Source organism: Amblyomma americanum, chromosome 5 (assembly GCF_052857255.1).
Source record: "Amblyomma americanum isolate KBUSLIRL-KWMA chromosome 5, ASM5285725v1, whole genome shotgun sequence".
Lineage (NCBI taxonomy): Eukaryota > Metazoa > Arthropoda > Arachnida > Ixodida > Ixodidae > Amblyomma > Amblyomma americanum.
In genome coordinates this window covers 119,796,869-119,821,535 of record NC_135501.1, presented here as the reverse complement: position 1 = coordinate 119,821,535, position 24,667 = coordinate 119,796,869, and the positions used below count along the sequence as shown (strand labels likewise).

Here is a 24,667-nt window from a genome sequence, read left to right as displayed (position 1 = left end):
CAAAATGAGCATTATTCGGCACTATATGTAACTCATTAACAAAAACAAACTCATTTCTTGTAGACTACTTTGCAATATTAGAAATCACTAGATGTGATTCTTCCACACCTTTGGCTAACCTATTATAGGATCAAATATATGATGTAGAGCAATTAGAAAAAGAGATGCTGATGGCTTGACACATCAGACTACGAAAAACATTATGAGCTCCTGAATCATTTAGGCCGACCAGATCTTCTAGGCAACCCTGGCAGATAATGTTACAACACTCAGCAAAGCAATCATGAGATATCACTCTACACATTGTTTTCGGAACTTCAAGCCTGACAGACTTACATCTCACACTCTTGTGCCATATCACAGTGCAAGAGCAGTTGCGAGCTTACAATTTCTTCCATCAAGAATTACTGTGGGAGGGGGTCCATGTGTGTTTTTAGCCGGTCTGCAAGTGTAATCTCAAGTAGGACCCTCATTCTTGCAATGTCGTAGATAACACCATTCAAGCTGCTTGAAGATACGGCCTGAAATGAATGTGAGCAATGTACAACAACCACAAATTCAGATGCACAGCTGGAGTGAAAATGCTGAGACATTTTAATTAGCAAATGTGTAACTGCAAACCTGCAACTCCGCAGCAGCATCCTTTTTTGTAATGGCTGGGGGGGGGGGGGGGGGGATTGAGCCACGGTGGAAAATCTCTTTTTTTTTTTCTGTGCCTCCGAACTTTTCTTCCAATTGACAGCCTGCTTATGAACACACTCTGCAACACAAAATCACCGTGACGGCTGAATATTCCAAGTCTTCAGATAGGCCAGCATGCCTGGTTGAATAATTTAACGTTTGTTACTATTAAAACCTCGCCTTCTAATTTCATTACAAGCATTATTCTCCCTTTCTACCAGGATACCAAACATGCCTACCTTTAGGTCATTTAGTATCGCCCTAGATAAATGACTCACATAAACCTGGTTTCGTGTTCGACGAAGATTGCTGCCCGGTTGGGGATCATCCCACTTGAGAAGTGGGTACTTTGTAAGAAGTGCGTCTCCAAGAGCCTTGTACAGCCAGCGGCACTCTGCTGTGTTGTTGCTCATTATAAGATCATTTTCACTACAGGTGATGAAAGAAAAGAAACATGCTAGACATGTGGACAATATCAGAAGCATGCAATAGCATTTTGCTGAGATATAAAGCAAATAAAATCTGTGCATATAGATGAAAACAATAGCATTCATAAACTTGCATTCTGCACATATTAAAGTTGCACTTACTCCAAAAACAATGCAATTTCTGCACGGAGCTGCTTGCAGAGCCTTTTTTGCTGGATTTCAGAAACCATTTTTTCGTACAGGACTGGTTGCACACCTTCAGAAAATGCTGGCATGTTTCGAAGAAGCCAATCATAGAATTCCTGGGGTGAAGAAAGTCACTTTATTGCAATAATTTACACTACATCTGCAGGCTCCAAATTGTAAAAAAAAAACAGTGTTTCTGCAAAATCACTTAAAGTGGGGACTCGTGCAAGCACCTTGTAATGGCGTAAAGCTTACCATGTTTCGCATATGTGAAAAGTGGCCATGGATAGAAAAGGGATTCAGGATTGATGACCAAGGAATGTGTAGTTTTCATGAGAACATAGGCATTCACACGCTTTGAGTATGCGGCATTAAGCAATATATGCACGACCAAGAAAAGGCTGCCTTTCCAAACTACAAAGCTTTCTAGTTCACCAAATAGTTGCTCACCATCTTTGGAAAATACTATGACATTGGACACAGAAAATTTCACATTAGAAACAAACGCAAATGGCACAGATGTAGCGGCCTGTCCGATTTCACTTGATTCTAACCCACAGCGCAGGAAGGCAGCAGTCAAAATGAAAGGCATACCTAATTGTATACCGCTGTTGTAGTATGCACTTGCTACCTTAGGGCGATGTGGTCCTTCCCACAAGTCACTAGACATCTTCATCTGAAAATAGTCAGCTACTGATAGTGGAATATTTCTAAAATTCCAAAATTTTTTCGACTTTGGAAGGCTATTTTTGCTTTCGAATCGCATAGTCCAGTGATGATGAGAAGGACCAAAGTGCCTTATTTGTGTTGTCATATGCAGGAGCATGTGCAGTTTCGGCCGAATAGATCTGAGCCATAAAGTTTCACAAAAAGTTCACTGTGGCGTGCAATTAAATCCTCAACATTCCCAAGTGCATCTGAAGATATTACGGGTGAAAGCAACAACTGGGAGATGATGCATAGCAACAGAAAGCACTCACAATGTAGCTCATCCTCAGCACAGTCTGGCATAAAGTTATCTATCATAAAAAGAAAGTGCAACATCAGTACAATGCTAGAACTAGCTGAATAAGGAAAACTGCAGTCTGGATCAAGGATTAAGGTGACCCATGATGCATCTCTAACAATAAACTTGATAAAGAGTGACAACTCATGGGGAACAATGCCCTCCAGCAATATATGCATGGGGCCATACAACAGATCTGTCAGGAGTGAAAAGTGGGTGATCTCGATTACAGACCTGGAATTATGCCACATTTTGCAGAAAGTTCAGTTCGATTTTTTTTTTTGAATCAGCAGTATCCAGCTGCAGCAACCAGTTTCCATACTGGCCCTGTGTGCGCAGTGGGCACTCTACCTCATAATGAAACATGTGAAATTCTGTTGTTGGCACCATGCATGATCTGCATGCAAGGCGAACATTCCTGCTAAATGCTTCTTTGAATCCTCCGATGTTATGGCACGACAAAGAGTCGCCGACATAAGCAAGCACGAATCCAAAAAATGTGTTCTCACCATGCAATGTCTTTAGTTTGCACCCAGTTTCTAAATCATTAACTGTAGAAATGAAATCATCAAGTAGACTGCCTTTTGCTTCTGCTGACTTCAGATCTTTTGACTTTCCTACTGCCAGAAGAAAAATGTTATTTAATTTAGACCTCTCAGATGGTGTGATGTTAACAAATGAGACATAGAATACTGTCAGTTTGCCTCTTAAACCACGTTTCATACCAATCACATTTGCCAATTCAATGTCATCACAATAAAGCAGTATTACAACCAAGTTTTCTTCATGAGAGCGCACAACTGGGTGGTTTTGAGATCTAGTGCCATCGGTGAAATCTTTCAATAGATGGCTTTCTGAAGAACCAACTCTGGATTGAAAGCGGCTCAAAAAGCTTGGGTGGTGCATCAAATTTTCAAGTAGGTCTCTTAAATGAATAAAATAGCCTTTCTCTCCAGAAGGAAATAGCACTTCCTTTGGAGGAACAGATTCTTTGAGAAGTGTACATTGCTTTGCGTGCTTTAGAATTATTAACAGCAGAAACATCAAGTGTTACACCAGCGGTCATCAGAATATCCTGCACTCCGTTTACTACAACATCTAGAGCTGCTTTCGAGCAACGGTGCTGTGCCTCAAGTTGTCGTGCTAGACATGACAGCTTAGTCAGCAAATGTGAATTTGATGACGTTTTGGAAGCCTCTATACAACTCTCTGTATCAAAACCTTCAAGGCTCAGCTGCTCACTGGAGCTACTCGCAGACCAAACAGTTGTAATACATGGTGCATGTCCTCCAGCCTGCGCCCCACCAATCCGCGTGTCATTCATATCAACGTACACACAAACATTACTTTCATCAGCTTTTGAGAAATCATTATTAATGTGCAACTTGTAATGTGACATGTGGAGAAACCATTTGTGACACTTTACACACACTAATTTTACGTTATTCTTATGTACATCTCTTATGTGGCATGAAAATGCATAAAAGTATCTTGTGGTGAACCTGCATGCAGTGCAGGTGTGCCTTCTGACCTTGGGCTTTGTGGGCGGTTTTGAGAGCTGGCAGATGCGGCTGTCGTCTTCCATGCCAGAGTTGGTATGGTGCATCTCTTCTGTATCTGTAGACATGAGGATGACTGAAGTGAGATACCTGTATCTGACTTCATGCATTTTGTATGCTAGATCTGGCACAGCATAAAATGTGCATTTTCCATCAGTGCTAAACTAGGAGAGAGAGTACGGTAAGGGTGCAGGAAAAGTGTATACTGCAAAATTTGTGCTGATTGCATGAAAGTGAAAATTATTGCACAAGCAGGTATACTGCAGAAAGTCCCACATCAGATCGATCAGGATTTCAAATTGCTGTACTCTTAAAGATTGTAAATGTTTATCTGCAGCTACTTTATTTGTAGCTCAACCTAGGTGGAAAAGCAATTCTAAAAAAAGCGTTCCTGCCCATTCCGCCAGCTGTTGTTTCTAGATAAAGAACTCAAATCATTGTTTTCATACGCTGCCCATAACAAGGGGCAGGACACTGTGTAGTTTGTCTGAACCTTATGCCATCATAAGGGGAAATGCCTTCAGTCCAGCTGACGATATATGCATAAATAAAACTGTTATTCATGTGCTATGAGGTAAAGCCACATTCCTGTTTGGTGATGAGACGCACCTTGTGAAGTGCTAGGCGGCGCCAAAAATGAAAAATGTGGATCGCCTTGCGTGCCGTGATCACTCCAATCTGAAAGTTTATGCAAATAAATATTTCATGACAACCAGAAACTGGTACGGCTGATATGCTGCAACACCCCCAAATTTGTGCATGCAGTCTAATTTTCATAAATAATTCCCAATATCGTGGAAAAGCCACAGCATACTATGCAATCACAAAAAAAGTAATATCTCTTTAGCTTAGGAGTAACACAAAATTTCCAGGTCTTTCAGAAAATATTAAATATACAAGCATTCTCCACCAATTGGATATTATAGCTGAAGTTGGGTCCCTACAAAAACAAAACCTGCAAAATTAAAAAAACGGACTGCACTGTGTTGTCAACACACGACAAAGCCTTTGCATTTTCTAGCAGATGTCGGTCTAAATACGTTGCTGCACATTAGGCGTACTAAACAGTCTCGGCCTTTCAAGCAACACCGAACACAGCAGACCTTGTCGGGAACATAATTACTGCCTCTCCCATACTCGAGAGTAGATATAAGCATGAAATTGTTTTATAGGGACCCCAGTGGACTTGGCGCATAGGCACATGAGCGGCAGCATAATCATGGCTTTCTATGCAAGGGCAAGCAGTCTTCTGCTGTGGTTTATACCTCACAAAGCGATTGCTTCCTGCAAGACGCTTTTCGCCTCTTCCTACATGAGGCTCCATAATTTCCATGCGCAGAGAATGCATAAGCTGCCAAATGTGCGGGTGTCCCACCTATGTTTTGAAGTCACCACTCAGTTCCCATTGTCAAATTAGGTAGGACACCAATTTCAGTCAAATTCGGATGAAGGCAAATTTTTGAAGACCAGAGGGCCAACTTTTGGAGGCGGCCCACCTAAATTTTAACGCCACCACTTAATTGACCAGACTGAAATTAGGCTGGACACCAATATTGGTGAAATTCGACAGGTCAAATTTCTAGGGCCCAGAGAGGCAACTTTCGGAGGCGGCCCACCTATATTTGGAAGTCAGCACTGAATTAGCCATACTCAAAATGTTTAAACACCTATTGTGGTCAAATTCGGACAGGGCGAAATCTTGGGGGTCCTGAAAGGCAATTTTTGGAGCAGGCCCAGATAAATTTTGAAGTCACCGCACAATTGAACGTATTCAAATTATCTTCGGCAGCAGTTTTGGTCTAGCGCAAGCCAGTTCAAAATTTTCACATTTTGGTGGTTCAGAGGGTGATTCTATTTTTTTGTCGGAGGTGGGGGGGGGGGGGGGGGTGGCGTACTCGGACACATGCCGGTCCTGTGCGAGGGGTTAGAGAACAAGGTCATCTGATGAATTCACGTTTTTCACAATATTTTCCCCTAAACCATCGTGATTAATCTACCTTGAACATTAGCTTCACAAAAAACAAAAATTTGTCGCGCATAGATGGCACACTGACCATTTTCGCCCACCGTTTCTTGCGTGGAGACGTCTGGCACATCAACGTTGGTGGTTGTCTATTGAACCTGCATTAAAGCAGAGTGCCAGCTAGACCGTACACTAGATAAAAAAAATCGGCAAACAACACAATCTCGTGATGTCAAACAAAAGAGAAAGGCGACGCTCAGTTTACCGAGTCAAAATGTCTTCATGCGTTTCCAACAACGCGGCGCGCAGTTCCAACAAATTCACTACACTGGCTTCACAGGCAAGTGCACATGAAAGCAAAAATACGAGTTCTCAAATGGCATGACGTGAGAAATGCTTATCGCGGGGATTCTCAAAACTGCTGTGACTGAGTTAGCCGCAATCTAATGGCACTGCAACCTGCGCTCGGGACTAGAAAGATAAATTGCCCTTTTCGTCGCCAACAGTACAGCTGCAAGGGGGAAATTCATTGCGGAAAAAGCTTAGCCCGTTATACAGCCGGCTCCCTACCTATATTTCGATATGCTGTTATAAATATAGCTACTAAATATACTCGCCCTACAGTGTACTTTGTTAAACTAAATATATTTAAGGCACATAGTAGATTGAACATTACAAAAATTACGAGGACGCTTAAGCTTCGCTTTAAGAGTAGACGCGACAGCGCCTACCCTTCCTTTTTGGGATGGCCCGGGCCATATTTGGAGGTCTCCATCGTGTTCGCCGTAGTCGAATTAGGCTGGACAGCAATTTTTGTCCTAATCGACCAAGGCGAAATTTCGGGGTTGTGGTGGCTAAATTTAAGAGCGGCCCAGGTCAAGTTTAGAGGTCGCCATTGTGTTCGCCGTAGTCGAATTAGGCTGGACATAAATTTGGTTCAAATCAACCGAGGTCAAATTTCGCAGGTGGGCAGGCCAAATTTGGAGGTCCCCATCGTGTTCGCCATAGCCGAAATAGGCTGGATATCAATTCTGGTCCATATCGGCTGAAGTCAAATTTCGGAGGTGGTTGGGCCAAATTTGGAGGTCACTATCGCGTTCTCCGTAGTTGAATTACGTTGGGCATAGATTTTGGTCCAAATGGGCCGAAATCATATTTCGGGGGTGGATGGGCCACATTTCGGTGTGGCCTGGCCCAAATTTGGAGGTCACCACCGTGTTCGTCATATTCGAATTAGGTTGGACATCGGTTTTGTTCCAAATCGGCCGAAAACAAATTTTAGGGGTGGGTGAGACAAAGTTGGGAGTGGCCTGGGCCAAGTTTGGAGGTCGACACCGTGTCCGCCGCAGTCGAATTAGGTCGACTTTGGTTCAAATCGGCCGAGGTCAGATGTGTTCACATAGTCGAATTAGGTTGGACATCGATTTTGGTCCTTAGGTGACCTCTGGTTTGATAGGGAGGCAGACACTTTGTGCCCAAAGGAAAAGGATTTTTCGCTCACGTGCAACGCCACCCAGCCACCCTTCACCGACTGTTCCTCCAACACAAATTAGTGCTCCACAGTGCAGCCTATCATAAAGACACCTGGAGAAGAAGGCACGCTGCTTCCGAAACGTGAGGCTCAATTAAGTCGACATTGGGCTGGCAGCATTGCGCCATTCGTAACATACACAATACTCGCAGTCAAAGGCGGCGCAGTCACTATGCCACGTGTGAAAACAGAACAACAGGAATCCCGCACATGTGTTCCCTGTCGAGCTGCTGAGCTCCCTGTTTCATCCGAAAGGTTTACTCACGAAGTCGCACTTAGCGCACAATAATGCACGCAAGCAAAGCAAGAGATGCGCTACACAGAGTTCTACTAAGGCGCTAAATTTCCCCCCTTTGTTCACGTGCAAACAAGCTTGCTACAGCAACATAAGTAACCACGAGGTAAAAATCCACGTAAAGGTACTCACCGATCTCGTTTATCTTCCCGTGCGCTGCCGGGCAGTGTCCGCAGTACTCGCACTTCAGTTTCAATTCCGGCAAAACCATGTACTGCGGGCAGTCACAGTTATCTTCAGTGCACCTCCCGCGCAAGACGCCAAACACGTCCCTGCTGCTGGCAGCCATCTTGACTTCTATCCCATCGTGCACTCGTGAAACGAGATGGCGCATCTTTGGCGAGCGCCTTCGCAGTTATTCTCCTTCTCCTCCTCCTCTCTCTGAGAGCTGCGCACGCGGCCAGCGCCAACCGTGCTGCCGCAAGCGAAAGGCGGACAGAGTAGCGAAGCTCCCACGGAGAGGCTACGCACAGTTTCCGTACACACTATCGGTCTCGGGAAGTGAGAAAGAACTCTCTTGCGCCGTCACGTGGACTCTTGAGCCTGCTCGGTATAGCCCAGCGCTTGACAGCTCAGATGCCCACATGGTCTCGAAATTGATGTCATCCGTGTCGCTGGCATCTTTTCGCTACCTCGGGCCTTTCTTTACTGAGATCCAATCCTCTCCGCATTCTATGGACGTAACATGCAAGAAGTCCTATCACAACATTTCCAATCCTTGTTAAAGGGCCTAATTGGACGATATTTAACATTACAATAACACAACTACATTATGCTTCCTTGCTAAAAATCATGCACCGAGCTTATGTCGCTGGAATTATCATTTAAAACGTGCCATAACACGACGCGCAGGATAAGCTTCTACTTCATTCCGCATATACGATGCACATGCTAACACGCTTTTTGCTTTGCAGCGGTGCGCACAAAAGAATACCCGCTTCGCGGGCTCCGCAATGCAAATGCAAGTGGTAAAAGATGGCGGCAGCGAGAAAACAGCGACCCGCCTTCCCCGCCTTCCGTCTTGTCGGGATGCGTCGCATGGCGGGAAAAGCATGCAGCGGCCTTGAAAAAGAAACAAGGTTTTTTTTTTCGTTTCAACGGGATCGCCGCGCCGATTATAGGTTACCGTAATCTGAGAGGTGCGTTTTATCGGTTACAAAACCAAAAAAAACGGTTTTGGGCATTTTTTCTATGGGTTACAAGGCAGCTCCTTCAACAGTAACTTATAAAACGCACCTCTTGAGTCGTTGTAACCTATGCATCGGTCAAGAATAATCAAAACATCAAAAACACTCGCGCTGTAACGCTTATTTTAGACGCATTTATTGTGTGTAACTCCTATATAGGTAGCTTTATGGGTTACCGGGATTAGAGTGTACGACTGCGGTGCAATTTATATCTTTTGATTTTCTTTGGGGAGTTGCAAGAGATGGGTAAGTCGGTATGGGCCACGTGTTTCGACTTGTTGGCTCCCGAAAACGTCTCTAGTGGCCAATTGCTTTCTAGAGGCTCCACTCGCTGATGTCGATTCCATTTATGGCGCCTTCTTATCAAACAATAGTAGTATAGAGAAAATTCTTTAACATATGTCGCTCATTAGTAACAAAAACTCACGGAAACCATGAATTACAAACCAGTAAATCGCTCGAAATAAAGATACAATATAAGATACCCTGGAATATCATAGGCTCAAAGGATGCGTCAAGATTTCAATCGTTTAAATCGTTCCGGAATGACATAATTCTAAGCTTAAGCATGCTAACCAAGAGAACTTGATTGTGCTTTTGAGTGACACAAAAAACACATTATTTTTTAACCATTTAGACAATCTTCTGCGAGGTTAGAGTGAAACTGCACTGCTAAGCCTGAATGTGGATAATACCATTGTGGCTGGCCAAGAGCTTTCTAGTATGCTTACTGTGCAATTTATTATTATTGACACCATAAGCAGTCTTCCAGCCACAAGTTCCGTCCCACTTCCCGCATCCAGGACGATTATAACGGTATACGGTAAGGTATTTTTCAAAATCTTGAAGCATATGTCGTCTGGATTACAAGCAGTAAACGATTCCTTATTACCAGACGTGGATGAAACCAAGATTGCCAGTGTTAAACATGTCCTTTACCTGATTCCGCTTCGCAAAATTTTAAAAACCCTTTCCTGAGCGCAGTTGTTGCTCAGGACATGCACATTGCATAAGTGGTGCTCCTATATAAAGGAGATGATAAAAGTAAAAAATGCTTTCGTGTTAGCATTAGTACCACCTATATTTTCAAGTTTTGCAAAAAAAATTAAACACACGCGTCTCTACAATTCTTAACCAATTTAGCACTCCGATATGGCTTGTTCAAGTGGAAAATTTGCATACCAGAGTGGAAATCTCTGCTGTGGAAATTTAAAAGCAGTAACTTGCTGCCATTCAATTTATTCTTGACTGTGAATCACTTACGTTTGTCTTGTACGACGCGAAAATACTGAGGGGCAAATAAAAGGCGCGGACGGTGCATATCCCAGTAGAAGCGCAACAAAGGTATCTATAAACTCTCCCATCACCCAATGAATTCTGCGGATTCAGCGAGTACCAATAATCGCAGTGTCATGCAAGTGTTCCTCCAAAAGCTTACAGCTTGCGTCGAGGAGTGGCCCTCCAAGCCTCAAGTACTTTTTCTACGGCTGTTGCCCCTCTTCGTGCTTGGAAACGTTGAAATCCAGGCACCGCCTTTACACACCCTGTTTTGTGAATAGATGGTCTTTCCAGTGTTTCTCAGCCCTTATGGCAATGCTTGCAAACCTATTTTATTTGTGTCAATGTACCGAATGCCAGTCAGAGATAGCCTGCTTTTACGTGAATTTTGGCCACATATTTTTGTTCATTTTCTGCAGCCTTTGTGACAGAAAGAGCACACGCTTTTTGCAATGAAAATTCCTAGTTGGAATGTTGCTTTCGAAAACTTCAGCGAAATGAAAAGTTGAAGATGATAAGCGGCGTTTTAAACGTCGATATGAACAGTCGTATGTCTTCTCTGAACTGCGAGAAAAGGTGATATTGTCGCCGACAAACGTAGAGCGGCACGAAAAAGGGGCTTTTTTAATCCGAAGGCCAGAAACCCAGCAGCGCGCGTTCAAACGGGAACGTCCTCTTCGCTCCCACACGAGCCCAGTAATGCCGCTCAGTCGCATGGCGGCGCTCGCAGAATGTGAGCAGTGTGGCATTGCCCCCCTCCTTTCAAGAGGCATCGCCTCGATGCCTCCGGCAAGGGGGATAAAGAGTGTGGAGACACCGAAAGTGCGATGGCGTGTGGTGGCAGCACTGAATGTGAACTCCGGGAGGGGCTAACGGGCGTAATACGGTTTCATGCGGGACACGTGGACGACTTCAGACTTGGGCGGGCGAGAAGACCGGACAACTCCTTGCGGGTACACTTCATAGTTCACATCGCTGAGTTGACGTAGCACCTCGTAGGGGCCGAAGTAGCGCCGCAGAAGCTTTTCAGAGTGACCGCGCACACGTATAGGGCTCCATACCCAGACGTGCTCGCCGGGTTGGTAAATCACCTCCCTGTGGCGGAGGTTGTAACGCCGGGCGTCAGTTGTCTGCTGGTGGCGAATGCGTTGTCGAGCAAGGTGGCGAGCGGCTTCTGCATCGCGAACGAATCGGTCAGCGCCTGGGACAGACGAGGGGGTACAATACGGGAGCAGCATGGCGTCAAGCATGGTCAGGGCATCTCGGCCATACACCAAACGGAAGGGGGTGAAGCGCGTCGTTTCTTGGAGGGCGGTGTTGTACGCAAACGTGATGTAGGGAAGTATTTCGTCCCAGTTGCGATGGTCAGCGTCGACATACATAGACATCATATCTGTGATAGTCTTGTTCAGCCTCTCAGTAAGTCCATTCGTTTGAGGATGGTAAGCAGTCGTTTTTCTATTACTGGTGCCGCTAAGACAGAGGACCTCGTGTGTAAGAGCCGACGTAAACGCGGTTCCCCGGTCAATTAATACAACCACGGGGGCGCCGTGGCGAAGCACGATGTGGTGAACAAAGAACTGTGCAATTTCAGCCGCGGTGCCACGGGGAAGAGCCTTGGTTTCACAATAGCGGCTTAGGTAGTCCGTGGCAACAACAATATACCGGTTTCCCATGGAGGACACCGGGAATGGGCCCAGTAAGTCCATGCCGACTTGTTGGAATGGGATTTGCGGTGGATCAATTGGCTTCAGAAGGCCGGCCGGTTTTGTCGGTGGTACCTTCCGTCGTTCACACTCACGGCAGGTTCGAACGTAGCGTTGGACGACCGCAGCAAGCCGTGGCCAGTAGTACTTGTGGCGGAGGCGTCCCAATGTTCCGGAAAAACCGAGGTGGCCAGAGGAAAGGTCGTCGTGGCATACAGCGAGAACTTCCTTAAGAAGCACAGTTGGGACAACGAGGAGATACGCAGTGTCGGTCGGACCGTAGTTTTTCTTGTAGAGGACTCCATCTATTAAGGAAAACGACGAAAGTCCGCGCGAGAAGAGTCTGGGCGGAGACGGAGCGGTTCCTTCGAGGTAGTCGATTAGAGGCAGCAGTTCGCAGCGGCCCTCTGGTGGTGGGCAAAGTCGGATGTGGTGACAGCGCCGAGGAAAGCAGAATCGTCGTCGGACTCATCTGGTGGGCACGGAAGAGGAGCTCGGGAGAGACAGTCTGCATCGCTATGTTGCCGACCCGACTTATACACGATGGTGACGTCGAACTCTTGCAACCGAAGGCTCCACCGTGCAAGTCGCCCCGATGGATCTTTGAGGTTCGCAAGCCAGCACAAGGAGTGATGATCGCTGACGACTCGAAACGGGCGGCCGTACAGATATGGACGAAATTTTGTGATTGCCCACACAACAGCGAGACACTCCTTTTCCGTTGTGGAATAATTCACTTCGGAACGGGACAAAGTGCGACTTGCGTATGCGATCACGCGTTCCACACCGTCTTGCCACTGCACAATCACCGCACCGAGGCCCACATTGCTGGAATCTGTGTGCAGTTCCGTGTCGGCCTGCTCGTCGAAGTGGGCAACGATAGGCGTAGATTGGAGGCGGGCCTTAAGCTCTATGAAAGCTTTTTCCTGATCTTGGCCCCAGAAAAAGGGTTCGGAGTCTTTTGTTAGGCGAGTCAGCGGCTCTGCGAGCTTGGAGAAGTTTTGAACGAACCTCCGATAATACGCGCAAAGCCCCAGGAAACGCCGCAAGCTTCGTTTATCTGCTGGCTGGGGAAATGCAGCAACGGCGGCGGCCTTTTCTGGGTCGGGGCTAACGCCCTGAGCGCTCACAATGTGGCCAGGAAACTTGAGCTCCCAAAATGCTAAGTGGCACTTTTCAGGCTTGAGAGACAGACCCGCAGAACGAATTCCTTCGAAGACGGCACGCAAACGTTTCAGGTGCTCCTCGAACGTGTCGGAGAAAATCATGACGTCGTCGAGATAGACAAGGCAGGACTGCCACTTCAGGTCAGTTAGTACGGTGTCCATCATACGTTGGAACGTCGCAGGGGCTGAACACAAGACGAAAGGAAGCACCTTAAATTCGTAAAGTCCGTCAGGAGTAACGAAGGCGGTCTTTTCTCGGTCACGTTCGTCGACCTCGATTTGCCAATAACCGCTACGAAGGTCGAGTGACGAAAAGTAGGTAGCATGGCGGAGGCGGTCTAATGAGTCATCAATGCGCGGCAGTGGATAGACATCTTTTTTGGTAACGTTATTGAGACGTCTATAATCTACACAGAACCGTTGGCTGCCGTCCTTCTTTGCGACGAGAACAACAGGTGACTCCCAGGGGCTCGTCGATGGTTGTATGACGTCGTCGTGGAGCATTTCGGCAACTTGGCGGCGGATAGCATCGCGCTCCTTCGACGAAACACTATAAGGACGCTGACATAGCGCTCTCTGGCCACTGTCGACGATAATACGGTGCTTAGTTATTGGCGTCTGGCGAACCTTGGATGTTGATGCAAAACAGTCGCGGAAAGAGTCAATAAGGCTTTCCACGCGGCGTTTCTGATTGGTCAGAAGGTCACGGTTCACGTCGGTCCTAATGGCTGTTGCAGTGTCCTGTTCAGCTATTTCGGGGGCCGTTGTTGATAAGGCACATTGGCCGGCATGTTCGCCAAATTCTTCAAAATGGGCAATCACCGTGTTTTCCGTCAAATGTTGGGGTTCACAACTAAAGTTGGTCACTAAGAGCGTGGTACGCGCGTGAACAAGGTCAACAAGGCCGCGGGCAACGCAAACTTGCCGAGACAGTAGCAGCGACATATACGCTTCGGCAATGCCCCGAGTACCGGAGCTGGTATCACACTGGACTGTGACAAACTTACTTGCTCTCGGCGGTATCTTTGTGTGGTCATCAGAGATCCGTAATGGTGCTCTGTGCGGCTCGGGGTCGGTATCAACGGCTCGCTGTGTCGAAAACGATACCAATTGCTCGTGCAGGTTGATGACCGCCTCATACTCTTTAAGGAAGTCCATGCCGAGAATCAGTTCTTTAGAGCACTCTCGTAGCACGGCGAAGGAGCCAGTGAAAGTTGCACCGCGGATCTTTATACGGCTGGTGCAGACGCCAACCGGTGTTACCACATGGCAACCAGCTGTGCGTATCTGCGGCCCATGCCAAGGTGTTAGAACCTTTCTGAGGGTTGCGGCTAGGTTACTACTCATGACAGAAAAGTCGGCTCCGGTATCGACGAGTGCAGATACGTCATAGCCATCGTCGGCAACAAGAATTTCGGCGGCGGAAACAATTGTTTGACAATTTGTCGGCAAGGTTTTTGGTGACGTCGTCGATAGGGTCGTCGCTGAGGTCGTCGGTGAGGTCGGCGGTGGGATCGTCTTTAAGGTCGGCGGGTGGGGTCGTCGCATAAAATCGTCGGATGGAGGCTGTTCACTGTCTGCGGCAGCGGCGGTCCTACCCCCAGAGGACGCCGTCTTCAGTTTTCCGGCGGGGAGACGTGCCTCTGAATTGGCCAGATGATGGTGCATGACTGGGTGGAGGAACTCGTCTTGGAGACGGCGACCTAGACTGGCGTCGTGGAGGCGTTGAGGGCAGCACATTATCGGCCAGGCACTGCTCAATGTTTCGCGGTCTCTCACCATAGCACGGTCGAGGTGCGCTCGGTGGAAATCCTCTTAATCCCATCCGCCGGTAGGGGCAGTTGCGGAGGATATGACCGGGCTCCCCGCACTGGTAGCATAGTGGCCGGTAGTTGGGTGTGCGCCACACGTCAGCTTTTCGAACAGGGCGCGGGTCACGAAGCTCGGCGGGGGGAAAGTACCCCTGCGTTTCTTCGGCAGCAGGGCGGAACGCATGTGGAACTGGCGCAGGTCTCCGCCGAGCTTCACTGTAGCTCATGATGTACGGCTCCGGCTGCGGTGTCCGTAGGGCTTCGTTGTAGCTGCTGGCGTACGGCTCCGGCTGTGGTGCCGGTGGTGGCTGGACTGCTCGCCGAATTTCCTCGCGGACGGCATCGGCTACAGCTGCAACGCTGGCAGGTGGAGCATCTAAGCGGAGGTTCCGCAGTTCTTCGCGAACTACACTCCGCACAAGCTCCCGAAGAGCCTCGTCCCCGGTGACTGGCAGGGACGCACAATAGTTGCTGGCCGCAACACTTCCCGACGACCGTACTGCGCACTGCGTTCCTGTAAGGAACGTTCCATGCCTGTGGCTTCTTTAGCGAAGTCAGCGACGGTTCTTGGTGGGTCGCGTATGAGGCCAGCGAAGAGCTGCTCCTTCACACCACGCATGAGGTGGCGCACCTTGGTAGCCTCTGGCATGGCAGGGTCAGCCCGATTGAAAAGACGTGCCATGTCTTCAATAAACATAGCGAAGCTTTCGTTCGCCTGCTGTGACCTGGTGCGAAGGGCGAGTTCGGCCTTTTCCTTGCGTGCGTTTGTGCTGAAGGTAGCCAGCAACTGACGGCGGAACGCTTCCCAGTTCGTAAAGGATGCCTCATGGTTCTCGAACCATGTCTTCGCAGAGTCTTGGGACGAGAAATAGATGTTTCGTAGTTTTCGGTCGTCGTCCCACTGGTCAAAAGTGGCCACACGGTCAAAACTGGACAACCAGTCCTCGACGTCCTCAAACCGATCGCCGTGGAAGGATGGTGGTGAGCGAGGGGTGAGAACTACAACGGGTGGGACAGTGCCGGAAGGCTGGCCTGTCTGACTGCCTGTAGTAGACGTCATGGTACGCACCGGCCTCGTCAGTGGCTGACACTCAGGTTGCAGGCCTCGCAGGCCGCGGCTCGCTTTGTGGACGGGTGTTGTGTCCAAGCGTCGCTGATCAGCGTCAGAGTTGCCCTCGGGGTGAGCGTTCATGGAACGATACCCAGCGGCTCCACCAAAATGTCGCCGACAAACGTAGGGCGGCGCGAAAAAGGGGCTTTTTTAATCCGAAGGCCAGAAACCCAGCAGCGCGCGTTCGAACGGGAACGTCCTCTTCTTCGCTCCCACACGAGCCCACTAATGCCGCTCGGCCGCATGGTGGCGCTCGCAGGAATGTGAGCAGTGTGGCAATATGTTCAATCAGCCGCAAAACTGTGTCCGTGCTGAGGTAGTACATTATCCGACGCCAGTTCATCTCCTTCAGTCATGACAAGAACGGTGCATTGACTGGAAAGGTCCGAGACGACGAAGTGGGCCAAGTGAACGCGTCACTCGGAACAGATCGACAAACTCCACAAAAGTAGAACGATCTTACCGGCTGGTTTGTCAGTTGCCTTAGAAAGCAGGACTGCGCGAATAAGGCAGTACAGAATACGTAGGAAGAAACCGACCTTGGTGTCGCTCCCTTTTCCAAACCTCCTAAGTAAATAAAAAGCTTTCAATACAAAGAGCATTTTCAAAAGTTCTACACGAATCACAAACACCTTTTCAAGCCAAAAAGGTTTCGCCCTTGATATGAAATCCAAATTTACCTGTAAAATTCTGTGCAGCGATCGATCCTGATGTCTGCCAACGTCCATCACGTTCCTCAGGAGGAAGGTAAGCTGTTCACGCTTCGCTTTTTCGCTGATTCTGTCAGTAAAATTTGCGCTTTGAGAAAAGCCCATTTCAAGGAAGTTTATAAAAAAGTCGCTGTAAGCATATTGACAGCCCTTGAAAACAGTCCAGTCAAGGGAATCTTAAAAGGCACGATGATAAACATCGTCGTCTTTACCTCCCATTTCCACTAGTTTTCGGCAGTGCGATTTCTTTCTCCGATTTTGAAATTACCTCGCCAATACTCCTCGTAATTTAACAGCCAGGCCTATTTTATTGTTATCTTGGTAGCTATGTAGATAATAAAGGTTTGCGAAACAAATGTCATTCTGAATAAATGATAGTCCCATGCAGGAAAAGCTAGTAGTCGTTCGCTTCGTTTTAGGCCCCACTTCGACACACCCGGACATTAAGAAATTTGTTAGAAGCGTCCAGAATACTGTGATTGGTTAATGAAGTGCACCCTCTTCTCCCTTTTCTGATTAGAAATTTGCCCATATAAAAGCCATATGCGTGCTATAATTAGTTTCTTAGATTCTTCCTCCAGGTTTTCGCATGCCGGCTCACGTTTCAAACGTTCTTATTATCGCGGAAGCATCGTTATGATGAATCCTGCTGCTTAAATTTCTTCCTTGAAGCATGAAATTTCCGAATTCCGTGAAATACAAGGCGCCTTTTCCGTAAATAAAAGCAATGATGTGAAATTAAACAGCATTAAAAAAATTGATGATGGCCTAGCCATGTAAGGCCAGGATATACGTAGCGTAAGCGCGGAGACATCTGGTTCGGAAGAGTTAAGATGTGAAAGGCGCGCATTCACTACGTGCGCCTTTATTCACTGTTAAAACTTGAGCCCTTTTAGTGGCCAATATGGTGGAATAAGATGGGACTGCGGGCGCCTTCTCTACCTAGGGGTTCCTCTTCACCAAATTCGCAACAGTGGCGCCTAATGGGATTGACAGATAGTCATCATGAGGCGACAATCCCAGGCTTAGATGGGTAGCGAACTATAAGTGTTTGCTCGGGCTTAAGTCTGCAACATTTTTTTATTTGCAAAATTCGCCTATGTGATGAAGGTTCTCCACTATGCGCGAAAGGAAGTGCAGGTGATGCACAGAATATTTTCTACATTCGTATGGCGTTCCCAATTGGAACCCATGTGCACGATAACCTTTATCTAGAATCTGATGGAATCTGCCTTGTTCACTTATTCGTGCAACAACTTGTTTCGCGTTTTTTCTTTTCCAAATCGTCAAACCACCGTTTTTCAGTAGCCGTGGTTATTAGGCGTCTCAGTGCTCATTCTCCTTTCCTATTCGTACCGACGGGACACACTCTGGAGGGGCCTTTATGGGGATTCCTTAAGGAAGTTGCTGACACCTTCAATTTTCTTACTGTCCGCTTTTCTTTAGACTAGACGTATAGCCTCTCCAGACGGAAGATGACTTATGAACTTACAGTGTATTTGCTCCCTGTACCATTGTATCGGTAACCTTTTCTGGAGTTCCTTGATGCCAGTGTTTAAAAACGTGTTAGGCGAATGTGCATTTCTGCTGCCGCGAAAACATTCTTTTTCAAGGTGCACACTCAACGCTGCCTGTGAAGGCATGACTTCATGCTAAGGAGGTGCTTGTGCCATGGACGGTGAATTCTCGCCTGTCCAATATACCAGACACAACTGACCATTTTTTAAAATCTGGGCATTGATGCTATCTTTTTCTGGGACATTTTACAACGCACAATTAAGAAGGACATTGACATCACACCCTACAGTATTCGTTTTTTGCCTCTGAAGAAAAACAGTGTTGTGCCATGTGATCTATTTACGCTGCTAGGACTACTTTGTCTCTGGAGGAGCCGCATGATGGACCGCCACGCCAAATCACCACGGTCGTCGAAATCTGTTTCGTGAACAATGCGCTTTGGTGCGGGGTGTATATGCTGCCCTGCAAGAGCCGCCTAGCTGGCTCCCCTTTCTGGATGGATGTGCGCGCCTCCCAGACTTTTGATGTTTTAGAAGGACGGGACATGCAGGGGTAAGATGGCCGAATGTTTTGTGGCCTAAGCGTGCTTAGACTTTTCTTTTCGGCACTATTTCCATGCAATAAGGCAAAAAAAAGCTGTCGTTGTGGAGTGCTAGCGTCTCCACCTCAAACGGCAAAGGACCTGGTTCAATTCCCAGCCTCGACACTGGGTTTTTTTCATTCAATGAGTGTGCCGAGGGGAGGGAGAGATGACCACGTGGTCGGTCACGTGTCCCGGAGCAGCTGCCGGCGGTACGGTGGCTAGAGGGGGAGGTGAGAGTTTCGCAGCGGGCCCTGCATGGAAGCATGTGTCGTAGTCATTCATGCTATTATTGACAGATGGCGCCCGCGTCGCGTCTTAGATGCCTTTCGGCCTCTCTCCGGCTGGCGAACATTTGTCAGGTGCATGCGCCTCTGTGCTGCTGTGCGTTTTCTCTCTGCGTTGCTAGCAATAAGTTTTTTTTTTCTGATTACGCTTACCCATTGTAACCTTAGCGTGTCGTTAGCACACAGGTAAGAATGGAGAGACGTGTCAACCGTCAAACGCATTTCTTTGCGCCCGGGTGCACGTCAGGATACGTCTCCGCCAGAAACAAGGGCAAGAAAGTCTCCACTTTTGCTGCCCCGAGCAATGAAGAAAGGATAAATGTGTGGCAACGGGCGGTGCCACGTGCAGGCCGGCCCCTGGAGAAAACATCTGTTCTCTGTGAATTGCACTTCGAGCAAAGGTTCATCGTGCGAGACTACATCCACGTTGTGAATGGGGAGACCGTAAGGATTCCCCGCGGCCGGCCATGCCTGTCTGAGGACGCCGTTCCCACGCTGTTTCCTAACACTCCAGCGTATCTTTCGAAGAGGCTGCCTGTGAAGAGGAAGTCAAGAACATCGAGAGGCGAGGTGCTCGCGAAACGAAGAAAAGGGATCGACGGCTCGCAATGCGAGGTTGCTTCAGTCGTGGCTGACAGCACCCGGCACTCCGTGGCAACTGACGACGACGCAGCAGCGGATGGCACAGCGATTCATTACGCCTGCAGCCGGGAAAAATTGGAAAAGTTAACGGGTGAAAATCTTCCAAGTGAATTCTGGTCGAGGAACGTTGTCGCAGAAGCGCCCAAGTCACTTGCATTCAGTGTTTTTTCTTAGGCAGGTGACAGGGTGTGTTTTAAAAAGGAAGTGTTGTGCTCGGCGGAAAATACACACTATCAGTGTGCCTTGTTCGTCCAAGGCGCGGCGTTGAAACAAGTCGACGTGTTTAACCCCCAAGGTGTGGAAAACCTGCTTCAGTTGGTTGATCAAATGAGTGTGTGTCCTGGATTTGAGCAGAGCTTGGCGCCGAGTGAACTGCATCAAAGCCGCAGCCGAGTAAATTACAGACTGCACGGAAATAAGCTGCACAGCAAAGGCTGCCGAGGAGTCTCCCAAGGTGAGAAGCCATGCATTCAGTGCAAGTACCTGCGGAAGCTTTTAGTAAATCAAGCTTGCTATAAGAAGAGGAAGGCCAGGGCGGCTCCTGTTTCCAACGCATCAAAGAAACTTGCGAAGTGCAACCTACAGCTGCGTCGCGAAAAGGAGAAGGTTGCTAAGCTTAAAACAATGATGACAGCAGTGAAAGAAGAAAATGCCGCTATTTCAGAGGTGAAGCTGGAGAAGAGCCTCTCTGGACTGCCTGAAAAGCAGCGGCAGCAAGTTCAAGCATGCTTTCAAGCATCTAGAAGAAAAGGCACGCAGGGAATGACGTATAGCCAAGAATGGGTATTGGAGTGCATCCTAATGAAAATAAGGAGCCCCAAGCTATACGAGTACATACGTAAGCAAAATGTGATGGTACTCCCTAGCAAGAGTTGCCTGCACAAGTACATGAAGGGCTATAAGAGCTATTTTGGCCTCAATGAGAATATGTTTGCCGCAATCGCCGAAAAAACCAAGGGCATGAATCAGTTTGAGAGGCATGGAGGCATTCTGATCGACGAAATGAAGCTTTCAGAAAGCCTGAAAGTGACAAACAGTGGCTTTATTGAGGGCTTCGTTGATCTGGGTGCTTACACTTCTCCAGACCAAAGCAAAGAGACCTGTGACCGTGGTCTAGTGGTATTATTTCAGCCATTTTCTGGAAAATTCCAGCAGATCCTTGCCACATTTGGTTCACATAGTAATGTGAAAGCAGATGTTCTTTCAAAGATTGTGGTTGACATCACATTAGCAGCAGAAAAGTCCGGCCTTTACGTGGATTTTGTTACAACAGACGCTGCATCATGGAACAGGAGCATGTGGCGTGCTTTCGGCATCGAAGGGACCGCCAAGAAGATAGTCTGCAAGGTCAAGCACCCTGCAGACGACAAAAGAAGTCTGCACTTTTTGTCGGACTTTCCTCATCTGGTTAAATGTGTACGTAATTCTATTGTGTCTAAAGGCTTTCACACACCTGAAGGATACGTTAGAATGGATGTGGTAAGAGAAGCCTGGAAATGTGACAACAGGGATGTTGTAAGGCTAAAAGCAATGCCGCATGTAACTAGGGCAGTCATTGAGCCGAATGGATTCGAGAAAATGAAGGTCAACTTTGCTTTTTCACTATTTATCGACGAGGTACTGAGAGGGCTCTATGCGTACCAAGATGACATTCAACGGGTGTGCGGTGCTGGCTCGAGTGCAGCAACAGCATCATTTGTAAGGCGGATGTCTAAGCTGATAGCAGCTATGACAACCAGGTGCAGTCGTGGCGCTATGCGCATTGGGTCAAAAAGTCGCACCGAGGTGAAGGATTTCTTAGCCTACATAGACGCCTGGGAAGCACAAATAGGGAAAGTAGGCTTTCTTACGCAAGGCACAGCTGAAGGGCTTCGTGTTACGCTGACAAGCACAATGTCCCTTCTTGATTACCTCACAGAAGAGCTTGACTACAAGTACCTAATGACCTCTCGTTTGAGTCAGGATCGCTTAGAAAATTTATTCTGTATCCTTAGGCAAATGTCAGGCAATAATGATCACCCTACAGCGTCGCAGTTTTTGATATCAGTGAATTGCTTGTCATTTTGTAGCTTAGCAAAGGCCCCGCCAAATGGAAATGTGTCGCCCTCATTGATGAAGAGCCTGCTCTCGGCAACCAGTGAAATGCCAGGAAGCATTCAAGGAAAGCTTGATCAGCTGATGGATATTGGGTGCCTGAACGAAGTTCATGAGGTGCTTGCATCTTGCGATCTACTTGCTGATCCTGATGCCACTGTTGCAATAAGGAGTGACTCGCGGATTTCCTACTATGTCGCAGGTCATTTTGCTCGAAAAATGCTCAGCAAAACAAAGTGCCATGACTGCTCTAGAGCACTGCTCCTTACAGCTGGCTCTCAACTTCCAAAGGAAGCTTGCCTGACACAAGAGGTTGATAATGGAGGCTTGCTATATCCATCTCAGGAGCTTCAGAAATTGCTTGTAAAGCTAGAGGATTCGTTCACACATTGTTTCAGTGTCAATAGGCTAAATGCCAACAGTGTGATGGATTTGATTTCCTCTTTGGCAAGGAAGTGGCTAAGTACAGTTGGCTGCTACAAACACAGCACAGAAATAACAAATCATGTGAAGTTTTTTGCACTAACAAGGCTAGATTTTCTAGTAGAAGCACAGAACAAGGCTAGAGAGGGAAAGAGACAAAGAATGCGGCACCTTAAGCTGAGGCATGTTACCTGAGGGTGTGTTGTCCCGGGCATGGTGCGTTAATTTTTTGTGTTCTGTTTTAGGCTGCATCACTTGTTTGCCCTTACTGGCTGGCTTTGCCCAAATACTTGTTCATCCCTGCAATAAAATTTTGTGGTGTACTGCAAGGGCCCTGTTGCTTTTTATGGCTTGAGATAAACACTGGCTCACAGCCGAGAGAAATCTAGTGCTTTTTTCGGCAACAACTTGTTGCGTTCTTTCACGGGCAAAAATAGCTAAAAATATCTAAAGAAAATTTTTGGCGAGAGCCTCGTACCCGTCGGCTTTACTCGCGCGTCTAGTACGTTTGCATGTAATGCTAGGCTTGTTAACTTCCTGTTTAGAATGACTGGCCACGTCGGCCGAATAACATTTTATGTTCCTGTGGTGGACAAGCGTCACATAGTCAACACATGCTCCTCGACTATGAAACAACGCAACACTACCTCGCTCAAGAAGCGCGCGAGCAGCGGTAGCGAGCGGCCGGCGCGATCTAAGTGTCGACAGCAGCGCCGCCGCTGCAAGCATGATACCTTGCTACACTCCGCGCCGGCCGATGCTCTCACCTCCCCTTCTAGCCACCGTACCGGCGGCGCGGATGCGTGGCTGGTCACGTGCTTCATTCAGCGGTTGGTGACGCGGTCAGTCACGTGTCTGGTCACGTGGTGCGGTTTCCAGAGGATGCGCAGACTAGCGCAGCGGCTCCGGCGCGCCAGCTGTGCGCCGTGTGACGTCACTGCTGCTCGCTCATGCGCAGCACGGCTCTCCAAGAGCCACGCGAAATTGCTCAACCTCGGCCAGTGTAGCTTATGCTACAAACCATTATTAGAACATTTGTTAATCGTGGATTTAGAATCATAGGCTTGGAAGATGGGTTAAGACGAAAGGTTCTAAAAGCACTGTGCCTTCGAAAGTCATCCTCAGTCTTACTGTAGCATTGTTCCTCCTTGACAAAATCACGATTTGAACAGATCACACCAACAACTGCACACTTTATTTCCATCACTGCTTTGAGGAAATTATTACTCTGTCGCTCAATCTTTTATTACTGCCAAATATTACTTTTCTGATCCCACGCCAAGTGGTAAGAGAGCGTGGTAGATTTAAATCCATCTTTTCATTAAAAATTCTTCTGAACTCACTGAAACTGTGCCTCTCTCGCAGAAACATCTCAACCGGAGCATTATGGTCGCCAGAGCTCCATCTACTGCGGTCGGCCTGGAACAACAAAGGTTGGAAAGAACCACTTTTGTCTATCAGTGATTCAAATGCAGCGCATCACGTTATTTGCATTGGCGGTGCAGAATTCGCCAGAGAAATAAAAAATAGGTTTGGGTTTAATAGTGATCCCCAATGATGAAATCAACCTGAAGATTATTACGAGACTGACACTATTATAAGGAAGTCGTTTAGTAGAACAAACAGTAAGGTTTGCAGAGCCTTGTGTCTAGTGGGCACGGCGCATTTTTTAAATTTTGCCCACGCAGGTATTTCTTCTATCAAGAATACCCCCTCAAAAATGGGAATTATCACCTTCTAAGCGCGGCTAATTTCCTAGGAACAGTTATCCAATTCAAATAATGTATATCGCATCTGTAATGAACATTGCCACTTCTTAGTGTTTGCTATTCATGTCCATCATTCTCGGGCACAAATTTTGAAAATTAGGCAATTTTTAGACACATTTATGAAGATATTGAAGCAATATTGCATTATTTTGATATCAAGCAAAATATTTTGTTTAAAGTGTCTCCATCGATTGATCGAACAGTTAAGACTGCCATAGAAAAACAATGTGGAACGCTTTTGACAATAGCAAGAACAGGAATAAAAAAATACAAGTCTGCCCTATCGCGATCTGCAGAAGAAATTATTATTACAATGAAATCTTATAATATATGAAAAAATTGCGTTTATAATCCGTTTCCCGCTCAAAACTGTTTTTGTTCAGATTTGCTGGGTATGCTTACCTACCGGGAGCTACATAATTTCTTCACTAGTAGGCGCTTATTTTCAAAATTTTCAGCAGTGTTTAATGTCTGAAAGTCCCACATAATCTATAAGCTGCGCCGTAGTCTACGACTAGGAGCAAGTTAAATCTTTTGATTTTCTTTGCGTAGTTACCAGAATGGTAATTCGGTATGGGCCACGTATTTCGAATTGTTGGCTCCCGACAACGTTCCTAGTGGCCAATTGTTTTCTAAAGGCTCCTATCGCTGATATCGATTCAATGTATGGCGCCTTCTTGCCAAACAATAGTACTATAGAGAAAATTCTTTCACATATGTCGCTCATTAGTAACAA

At 47.2% G+C, this 24,667-nt stretch overlaps 1 protein-coding gene and 1 pseudogene across 1 annotated transcript in view; one reads left to right on the top strand and one right to left on the bottom strand.

Annotated features, from left to right (window-relative positions):
* The window catches only part of LOC144132626 (uncharacterized), a 63,504-nt gene that overhangs the window by 14,485 nt on the left and 24,352 nt on the right, over positions 1-24,667 (top strand). The gene's annotated exons all lie outside the window — the stretch shown is intronic.
* Positions 1,504-7,938, bottom strand: LOC144133648 (uncharacterized; annotated as a pseudogene).